Source organism: Macrotis lagotis, chromosome 7 (assembly GCF_037893015.1).
Source record: "Macrotis lagotis isolate mMagLag1 chromosome 7, bilby.v1.9.chrom.fasta, whole genome shotgun sequence".
Classification (NCBI taxonomy): Eukaryota; Metazoa; Chordata; class Mammalia; order Peramelemorphia; family Peramelidae; genus Macrotis; species Macrotis lagotis.
In genome coordinates, this window is record NC_133664.1 from 3,044,977 (window position 1) to 3,055,700 (window position 10,724).

Sequence of the window (10,724 nt, forward strand, 5' to 3'; positions counted from 1 at the left end):
GTGGTAAACTTTGGTGTTGAGAGTCCTAGAGGCTCCTTCCTGGCTTGGGACCAGAGATGTTGGAACTCCAGGGGGTTGCTCACTGGCCCAACTGGTATGGAACTATTGAGGCTCTGGTTCTGGACCTTCAGAGCCCGGGAAGTCAGCCACCCATGCCCTGACCCATTGGGCAAGGTACCTACACCTGGGGCTGTCTCTGTGCTGTTTGTGGAGAAAGGCTAGACCCTCCCATCCAGAAATACCAGGGGCTCATGGCTGGAAAGGTCAGGATCCAAGTCCAACCATCCAGATCAGCCAAACTGGATTTCTTGCACCCCCCCACACACCTCCTGTTCAGCTGAGTCCTAATTGTAGATACCTCTGCTGGAGGTCTCCTGCGCAGCTGGAAGAATCCACCCCCCAGAAGAGGATCAAAGATTAGTCCTCCATATTGCCTACCTCTTCTGGGTCTCTCAGCCCTGGGCAACCCCAACAATTTACCAAAGAATATTGTTGTAAAAAGTCACTTCTTCCCTTCTCATATATTTATAAAGCATTCCCTGGATACATGGGCAAGATATTCCCAACACAGATTTTTTTTTAGAGTTGAGAACCTAGACAGATGGATTGCTTTTATTTATATCTTCTTGCAGGCCTTTTTGGAGAGTAATCACAACAATAATTTTCCCCCCAAAGTTTCCGTATGACAGACTCACAAAATTTTTATGTTGGAAGTGACCAAAGCAGAAATCTAGTTGAACATATGTCTCAAAAAGCTATCTTCATTCTCTTATCTGCATTAAGTGGCCATCTAGTCCTAGTTTGAAGACCTCCAAGGGAAAAACATACAAGCAAAACCAACCAAACACTCCTATCTGAAGCTGCCCCTTCCACCTTGAAGTTCTGTCTGTTATCACTCCCTCCCCTCCCTTAAAGCTTAAAGTTTCATCTTTGCAGTTTTTAATTTTCTTCTTGTTCTTCCATCTGGAATCAATGGAACAAGTCAGTTGTTGCTTCCATATTTCAGTCGTTTATATACTCGAGCAATGCTCACACGACTCAAAGCTCTTTCCCAATCTGGTTTTCTTCCTCTGGGGCTGCTCAAGCCTAGCAATGACCTTTCTAAACAGTTACTTCCAGATCTGTCCCAGGTGGTCTGACAAGGATCTATTGCTTCCTTCATATCAGAAAGCCTCTGCTCTGAACTGATGCTGAGCAAGATGAGCAGAACCAGAAAAGCACTGTATACTCTAACAGCAACACGGGGGCTATGATCAACCTGGATGGACTCATTCATTCCATCAGTGCAACAATCAGGGACAATTTGGAGTTGTCTGCAATGGAGAATACCATTTGTATCCAAAGAAAGAACAGTGGAGTTTGAACAAAAAAGACCAAGGACTATTCCCTTTAATTTAGGGGGGAAAACCTGATATCTTATTGTCTGATCTTGCTATCTCTTATACTTTATGTTTCTTCCTTAAGGATATGATTTCTCTCTCATCACATTCAATTTGGATGAATGTATACCATGGAAACAATGTAAAGACTGGCAAATTGTCTTCTGTGGGGCGGTAGGGGAGGGAAGTAAGATTAGGGGGAAAATGGTAAAACTCAAAATAAATAAAATCTTTATAATTCAAAAAAAAAAAGAAAACCTCTGCTCTTTTGTATAGCCTTAGCTTAGCCCTCAATTTTCTCCTCATTGTAATGCTTCTATCCTTGGTTGGATCCATCTGCTATTCCCATCTTTGGCTTCTGGATGCATGTTCCTGCTCACAACATGTGGAGACCTGACAAGGTAGAATCCCAATGTGAGTATATCTTTTATTGAGGAACCATATATTTTGTGGAACCTATCAGGCTTTATCTTTCCAATTTTTATCCTTTTTAAAAAAATTGTTTCTATTTTTTGACCTTTGAGGTTCTGGTTTAATTAGTCTTTTTTCTAAGCTTACCATGAGTAAAATAGGAAGTGAGAAGAGAAAAGTATTAAGATACTATGGATTTATACTCACAACTGGCAAAAAATGAAAAGAAAGTTGGCAAAAGAAGCATCATTGTCATCTATCCCTATCCATTCAGGGCAAGCATGAATCACTCCAATATTTAAGTTATGATTTCTAAGATTCCATAATTCTGCCAAGTAATCTAGGAAATGATGTCATTGAAATTTTCAAACCTTTTTACTTAACCTTCAGTAATATACACACAAGTCTATTAATGGAATTTTCATCCCCTTTCAATTTACATTGGAAAAGGAATAATGAACAAACCAATAACTGAATTGGAAGTCATAAAAATAAACAAATAAAAAAACTCACTTTTTTTTTCTTTTATTGAGTTCTTCCTAGGTCCTCCATTTTGGGAAGGGGTTCCAGAGGAGCCACCACTAATTCTCTGGTCTTAATCCCTTACTCCTATCTGAATAACTCTTTCCCTACCCTCCACTCCCTTTTCTTGTGTTACCTTCCACCATTAGAATATGATGATCCTGGGCGGCTAGGTGGTGTAATGGATAAAGCACCAGCCTTGGAGTCAGGAGTACCTGGGTTCAAATCTGGTCTCAGACACTTAATAATTACCTATCCGTGTGGCCTTGGGCAAGCCACTTAACCGCATTGCCTTGAAAAATCTAAAAAAGAAAAAAAAAGAATATAATGATCTTGAGGGACTGTCTCTCCTTTTGTTTCTGTTTGTATCAGCAGTTTTTATCATGGGGTCTGGCCAATAAGAATAATTTTATAAATATTTCATTGATTGGGGGGTGAATCCTATCACAGGTATTTGCTGTATAAGTAACCCTTCTACACTGAATTTAATCTAGTTTAACAGAAACCAAAGAAATATCCTAATAAAAAGGCTACCCCCTGACTATAAGCAGCAATGGTTCACCAGAATCTCTTGGTGCTGACCTGGGCTCCCAGGCTGAGATGCTGAAGGCAAAATCAGTGACAAGATATTAGTGGGAGCAGAAAAATGTTGGTGGCTACTTTAAGATCAACAGGTGTGCTCCTATCTGTCCTAGACCTGAAAATAATTACTATAAAAAACTGAGAAGATAGTTTCCCGTGCACTTGGCCCAAGGCTGGTAGCTGAATTTCATCAAAGAATGATGATGTATTGAAAACCAACTTGCCATTCTTTGATGATTGTTTAGCAACATTGGATTATCATATCTTCCCCCTTTGTCTTCAAACTGTTGCCACATAGATGGCCTGTAAAATCATGCTGGAGAGTATTTGTTCTCCATTTGTTTGAAAAACCAGAAGACAAGCCACATTACAGACTTTCCATTAATATCAGCATATGAACTTGAGTAGATCATCTGATGAAAATTGCAAAAAATAGCATCATGCCTCCACCAAAACTTGAATCAAGTGTGGTAAGTATGAAACCAAAGAACTCATCACCATATAGCAATTTCCAGGTCTAGTGAGGATAACATTTGTGGGGAAAAATAGGACTGCAACATTTAAATCAAGTGCAATGCCACAGCTTTTGGGGGGAAATATCAGATTAACTGATCATCAGTTCATAATATTGCAATATCAGAAGAATTTCAGCATTATAGAAAAAATATGGAAACCCTTAATGGATACAGGTTTTCTCGACAAGTAAGCAATTCTGTGACACAGGTGACTTCATTAGAGTGCTACATGAATTCAGTGTACAAGGCATCCATTTTTCTCAGGAAGACTAAAAAAGAGGAAACTCCAGACTTAACAAGCAGCTTTAACTTTATTTTCTTGGACTACTAATATATAAAAAGAGAGATCTTTATTTTTACAGCAATGAAAACCTCTAAACACCTCCAAGTTTTGTAACTAAAACTCATTTTTCTCATCATGAAGTATCTTTTTTTCTTTACTTTTATGTGTTCAGATTTTTTTGTAACTTTGGGTATGGGGTGGCCAAGCCATTGACCCCTTTAGATCAAATACAGTTTTCTTCAAAAGTTAATAGCTACAATATATGCACAAGTTTAAGACATGATCTTCTCATTTCTACCTGTTCATATCCTTAAACTAACATTTTATTATTACTAAAGGTTGATGACCTTCATGAGTTTGGCTTTAATAAAGCCAATGTGTTAGCCTTTAGAGTTTGGTCTCAAGAACAAATAAAATTACACGAAAATATTTGAACACTGGCTACTTTAACCTTGCTATGTTTGCATGGTACCTGGCTAGAAAACCAGATCCAAATTATGGTTGGGGGAACATTTTTTTACACTGGCACCATCAGAAGGAGAAATTTGATAAAACTGCTTCTGAGTTTGTCATCAAGGAAGTGACCTCGATTCAAGATATTCTTCATGTCACTTTCCCTCAAGGTGGAAAGTTCTATTATTAGAAACTCCATAGGGTTAGGAGTATCCTCTCCCAACTCAGAAACTTGGGGATTTATCAGTTAAGCCAATGATTTCCACTAAACATGGGAGTCTTTCCCCTCCAGGATGTCTGGGCCATCCAATGACTATTGATAAAATGAAAAAATTCATATTTGTCATTAGAGAGAGAGAAAAGGAGGCCAAATTTCATCAGGAACTTTACTCTTGCATTTTATTGGAATAGATGAGAGGTATGTCTTTTAAATGGAAAATGGGCTTTATTATTTCTTTCTTTCCCGAGAATAGTTTTCTATTTGTGTGACATTCATTTTCCTTATTCTCTTAATCTTATCATGAACTTTTCATTTATTCTTCTGCATCCATCTGCCCCTTCTTTCCTTCTTCAGCTCAGTTCTCCTTTCCATTACAGTAAGAAGAGTGGGATATTGTGAAAAATATGGAACCCAAGATGCTCAGTTTGTCTATTGATACTCAATGTCTGTGTGACTTTAGACAAGACACTTCCCCTCTGGACCTCATGTTTATTCAAGGATCAAATGAAGACTAGGTGATCTCAAAGATTCTTTACAGCTGGGAAATTCAATAACTAACCAGAAGTCTCAATGGTGGAATTATCAGTCATCTCATAAAAACTATATCCTCCTGTTATAGGTTTATGTATACTTTATATACATATAAATAACCTGATACAAGTGAAATAAGATTCAGGATATTATTTTATTTTTAATCATAATTTTTGTTTTATCTTTCTGTTGGGAGCATTTGGGCAAAGTGTTTCTCCTGAATCGTTGAGGAAAAGAAAATGCATATTATTCCAAAGTAGAATTAGACCCTCATACATATTCTCGTGTCTATCACCTCATAGATTTGGATGAAAATTTACAATATTCATATATTATTATTATATAATATACATAGAGTATATTTAGAAAATTATATTGTGTATATATTCATCCATATAGAGAAACACATATGTACACATATACATTATATATACACGTAGGAAAGTAATGCTGTATATTGTATTTCATTATTTTATATTACAGCATGTTATTTGTATTATTTTGTATGTTATTTGTATTATGTCATAGTAATAGTATATTTTTAACAGTACAAGATGCCACCCTATCCTATTCTATCATGCTGCATTATATCATATCATAATCTAACACTAGCAAGGCTGGATGGTATATGAGATCAAGAACTGGCTTTGAAGCCAAGAGCACCTGGATCCTATTCCCATCTCTGCTGCACAATTCACTTAACCTGTCAAAACTTTAGGAGGCTCTCAAACACTATTTGTGAGAGGGCCAACTTGCTTTGGTAGAGAGAGCTTCCTCCATCAGGATGGTTTGCCCATCCAGTCCAATGAAAGGCCCAATCAGTTTTTCTCTATTCATGGTACACCATAGTTGAATTTTCACTGTTATATATATATATATACATATATATATATATATATGTATATATATATATATATATATATTTAAGGCAATAGGGTTAAGTGATTTGCCTAAGGTTACACAGCTAGGCAATTAAATTACTAAGTGTCTGAGGTTGGATTTGAGATCTTCCTTACTCCAGGTCGGGTGCCCTATCTGCTGCTCTCCCTAGCTTCCCCCTCCTATATTGTTTTGAAAAATTAAGGCCAAAACCCACTGCTCTTCCCTTGATTATTGCCTAAGAGAGAACAAAAGTATTTTAATCTTGCTCAAGAAGACTCACATTCACAACTGAAAGGGAAGAAAATTGAAAAAATTTGGATGTTAGTAAATATGCTCAAAAAACCTCAAAATGACCAAAGTTCTACAATGGGGATGTCATTAAATGGGCAACAACTAGTAGGTCATTTTGTTAGAAAGACAAATTACATGTAGGAGTCTCTATTATCCTTTAAATTTAAGAGAAAGAACAATACAAATACAGGAAATTATTTAAGGAAATATCTGTATATTTGTATAGTTTGCCTTTTTTAGAGCAACTCCAAAGCCCATTTTCCTTATGACCTTCTATCTTTCTTCCTGACTTCAAATTCTGATGGAAAACATATTCTAAGTGGACTCTGCTTCAGGCATTTTAGTGGGATTTTTGTTTTTGCTTTCCTTCAAACTCCAAATCATGATATAATTAAGTTAGATTGCTACAGTTCATAGAAGACAAACAGTTTGAACTTTTAGACTGTATTTCAACTAAGTTCCTGGTTCTGGTAAATTAAAAAGAAGAATCCATGGGGCCAAAGGGACCTTCATTTTGATTAGAACAGACCTTCAGTGCTAATGAATATCTTTTCTGTTGCTTATTTTAAGGAGACTCATTGCCTGGAATTTCTATATAATGAGGACTTTTGACATGCATTACAAATCCTTTTATGACCTCACCAGTCTCAACTCAAGGACATGCCCAATAGATTCATGTAAACCTGGGAAAACAGCAACCATAAGGGACAACAAATCTAGTTCTTGGTTGGTATACTCAAGGGTATAATAATTCTGAAGATTTCTATTTACAAAATAAATATCTTTCTTATTGATATTAATGAACACACATTAACATGCTCTTATATACATATTTTCATTTATTTGTATATGTTTTATATTATATTTATATATATATTTGTATATGTTTTCATATCTGTATATGTTTTCATTACCTTTATTTCCACAAATAGTTGTTGCCTATACAGAATCATGCCTTGTAATAAAGGGGGGAAAACCCATCATTGAATTTGAAAATATAAGCAATGTTCTGTACCAATTTCACAATCCTCCTCTCTCCCTACTAAAGAAGGGAGTAGTGTGGTTTCTTATCTCTTCTCCAAATCTGACAAGGTGATTAGCATTAAAAAAATTCAGCTTAGTTTATTTTTTGCCTCATGTCATTTATACTGCTGTAGATAAGATATTGTAGGTATTATTTTCCTGGTTCTTCTTACCTTCCTCTGCATTAGGCCATTAAAGTCTCCTTTCCTTTTTGGCATTCCTAATAGCCATTATTTTCCAATCAAATTACAATTTCCATAGCCATTTCTCAATTGATGGATAATCATATGAAACTTTCTTTCCATATCTAACTTTGACCTGGAAACTCAATGGATGACTTCTAGCAGTGGGGTTTGTTTGGATATTTATGAAACTTTCTTTGAATAATTCCTAATTTCTTAAAAAAATTGACTCAATTCTCAGCCTCATTAATAAAGAATGAGCATGTCTGTATGCATGTATGAGTACTGGTGCAACAGGTGGGACTGGGTTAGCCTATCCTAATGCAGGAAGAAAGCCACATCACCTGACATACCACTGCAGAAAACCAGGGACCAGCCAGGTACCCCTGGTGCAAAAGTTTGGGATGGTATCCACCTGTCCCAGGAAAAGAGCTCAACTTTCAAAACTGAACAAAACAACAGCATAACAGTGCTCACAATTAAAAAAAAACCTACTATGCTGACAGGGAAGGTCAAACTTCAGTCACAGAAGAGGAAATCAATGATAAAATGCCAATATGTCTAACCTCAAAAGGGATTATAATTGGTCTCAAATCCCAAAAGATCTCTTGGAAGAACTCAAAAAGAATTTTAAAAATAAAAGAAGAGAGGAAGAAGAAATAATGAAAAAGGAAATGAGAATCGTGAAGAAAAATTATGAAAAAATTGACTGAAGAAATGATAACATCTTTAAACATAAAATTGGTAAAATGAAAAAAAAACAACTCCTTTAAAAATAAAATCAACCAACTGGAAAGGGAAACAGGAAAGTTAACTGAAAAAATAAATCCTTAAAAATTAGAGGAGGGGCGACTAGGTGGTGTAGGGGGGCAGCTAGGTGGCATAGTGGATAAAGCACCGGCCCTGGAGTCAGGAGTACCTGGGTTCAAATCTGGTCTCAGACACTTAATAATTACCTAGCTGTGTGGCCTTGGGCAAGCCACTTAACCCCATTTCACTTGCAAAAAACTAAAAAAAAAGTTAGAGGACAAGTGAAAACTAAGGACTCCATGATCCATAAATAATCCTTCAAAGAATATCAAAAGACAAGAAAGATAAAAGAAAAAGTAAAGTTACTCCTTGGAAAAATGACCGGCCTGAAAAATATATCCAGAAGAGATAATTTATGAATTTTTGGTCTACCTGAAAGACAAGTAAAAACAAAGAGCCTAGACAATATCTGTTAGGAAGTTATTAAGGGAAACAGTCCCAATATCTTTGAACAAGAAGATAAAATAAGTCTTTGAATGAATCTACCACTAACATCTAGAAAGAGATACTCAGAATAAAACTCCAAGGAATATTGTAGTCAAATTTCAGAATTTTCAGCTAAATGATAAAATTCTTCACGTAGCCGAAAAAGCATTTCAAATAGCAAAGTGCCATAGTCAAGATTATTCAGGATTCATCAGTTTCAATATTAAAGGATTGTGGAGACAGGAATGCAATATCCTGCAGTGCAAAGGAGCTTGGATGACAACCAAGGATCAACTATCCTCAAAAATTTAACATATTCTTTCAATCAGGGGAAAAGATGGACATTCAATGAAATAGGGTGTTTTCTAATTTTCCTAATGAAAAGATCAGAGGTAAAGAGAAGATGTATTTTATAATTCATATTTTAAAATGCTATATAATAAGATAAGCTGTTTTCATCCCTACATGGGAAGATATTTGTAACTTTTGAGAACTCTATCTTTTATAGGAGTATGATTAGATTACTGATTTTTATGTGGTGATACTAGTAACTTAAAAATTATATTCCTATTAAAACAGCTGAAAGGAATATACTTACAATTATGTGGGGATAAGACAGGCATAAAACAATGAAGATATGAAAAAAAAGATTATACTAGAAGAGGATGATGGAGGTAGAAGGTAAATAATACAACATGAATATGCACAAAGGACCCAGGTAGGGGAAAAGAAGGGAGTGGGTATAAAGTGAGTGAAACTTGCTTTCAACAGATTTGGCTTAAATAAGGAATGACATACATTCCCAATTGGGTTCATAAATTTATCCTACCCTACAGGGAACAGGAGGACAACGAGGAAAAGTAGGGGAAGTATGGATTGATAGAAAGGAGGGAAGAAAGGAAGAGAAAAGTAAAAGAGGGAAAAGGGGGAGGAAAAGGAACGGGGAAGATAGAAGGGAGGGAGGATTGAGAGAGTTGGTAGTCAGAAGCAAAACACTAATGAGGAGAAACAGGCTGAAAGGAGAGAGAAAAATGCATATGTGAGAAAGATATAATGGAGAAAATTTAGTGTTAATAATCATAACTCTTAAAGAGATAAGAAAGGAATTAGAAAGTATTAGAATAGATAATGAGGAAACAAAACTTACTCTTTGCAGATGATATAATGGTTTACTTAAAATCAAATAAAAATTGCTTGAAATAACTTTAGTAAAGTTGAAAGATATAAAAACTTACATAACAGTAGTATATATATAGTGTATATATATATATATATATATATATATATATATATATGTATGTATAATCACAAAGCACCACAGTAAAAGATAGAAAAAGAATTCCATTCAAAGTAACTCTAGATTAAATAAAATTCTTGGGAGTCTACCTGCCAAGAAAAAAAGCCAGAAAATATATGAACACAATTACAAGACACAATTACAAAACATCCTCCCATAAAATGAAAGCAGAGAACAGAAGGGATTTAAAAACTAGAATCCTACAATCTGTTGTTTACAAGAAAGACATTTGAAGCACATAGATAACATATAAGGGATGAGAAAAAAAACAAAACATATTTTGCTTTGGCTGATGTAAAAAAAAAATGGGGGTAGCAATCCTGATCTCAGACAAAGTAATAACAAAAATAGATCTGATTAAAAGGGATAAGGAAGGAAACTACATCTTCTTATAAGGTACCATAGACAATGAAGTAATACCAATATTAAATATTAAATATATATGCATCAAGTGGTCTAACATCCAAATTCTTAGAGGAGAAACTAAATGAGCTTCAGGAAGACACCAACAGCAAAACTGTATTAATGAGGGATCTCAACCTCTGTTTCTCAGAATTAGATCAATCTCACCACAAAATAAACAAAAAGAAAGTTGAGAAGGTGAAAAGAATTTTAGAAAAGTTAGATATGATAGGCCTCTGGAGAAGATGGAATGGACATAGAAAGTTAAATAACTTTTTCTCAACAATATGTAACACCTATACAAAAATTGACCATGTATTAGTACATAAAAACCTCATAATCAGATGAAGAAAGCAGGAATTTTAAATGCATACTTTTCAGACCATGATGCAATAAAAACATGCTTAGTAAAGGGTCATAGAAAGGCAGGCTAAACATTAATTGGAAATTAAATAACCTAATTTTTAAATGAGGGTAATCAAACAATAAACAATAAACATTAATAATTTCTCCCA

At 35.2% G+C, this 10,724-nt stretch overlaps 1 pseudogene; it reads left to right on the plus strand.

Annotated features, from left to right (window-relative positions):
- Nucleotides 1–3,025: 3,025 nt before the first annotated feature.
- LOC141493589 (dimethyladenosine transferase pseudogene) lies at nt 3,026–3,682 on the plus strand (annotated as a pseudogene).
- The last annotated feature ends 7,042 nt before the right edge of the window (nt 3,683–10,724 follow it).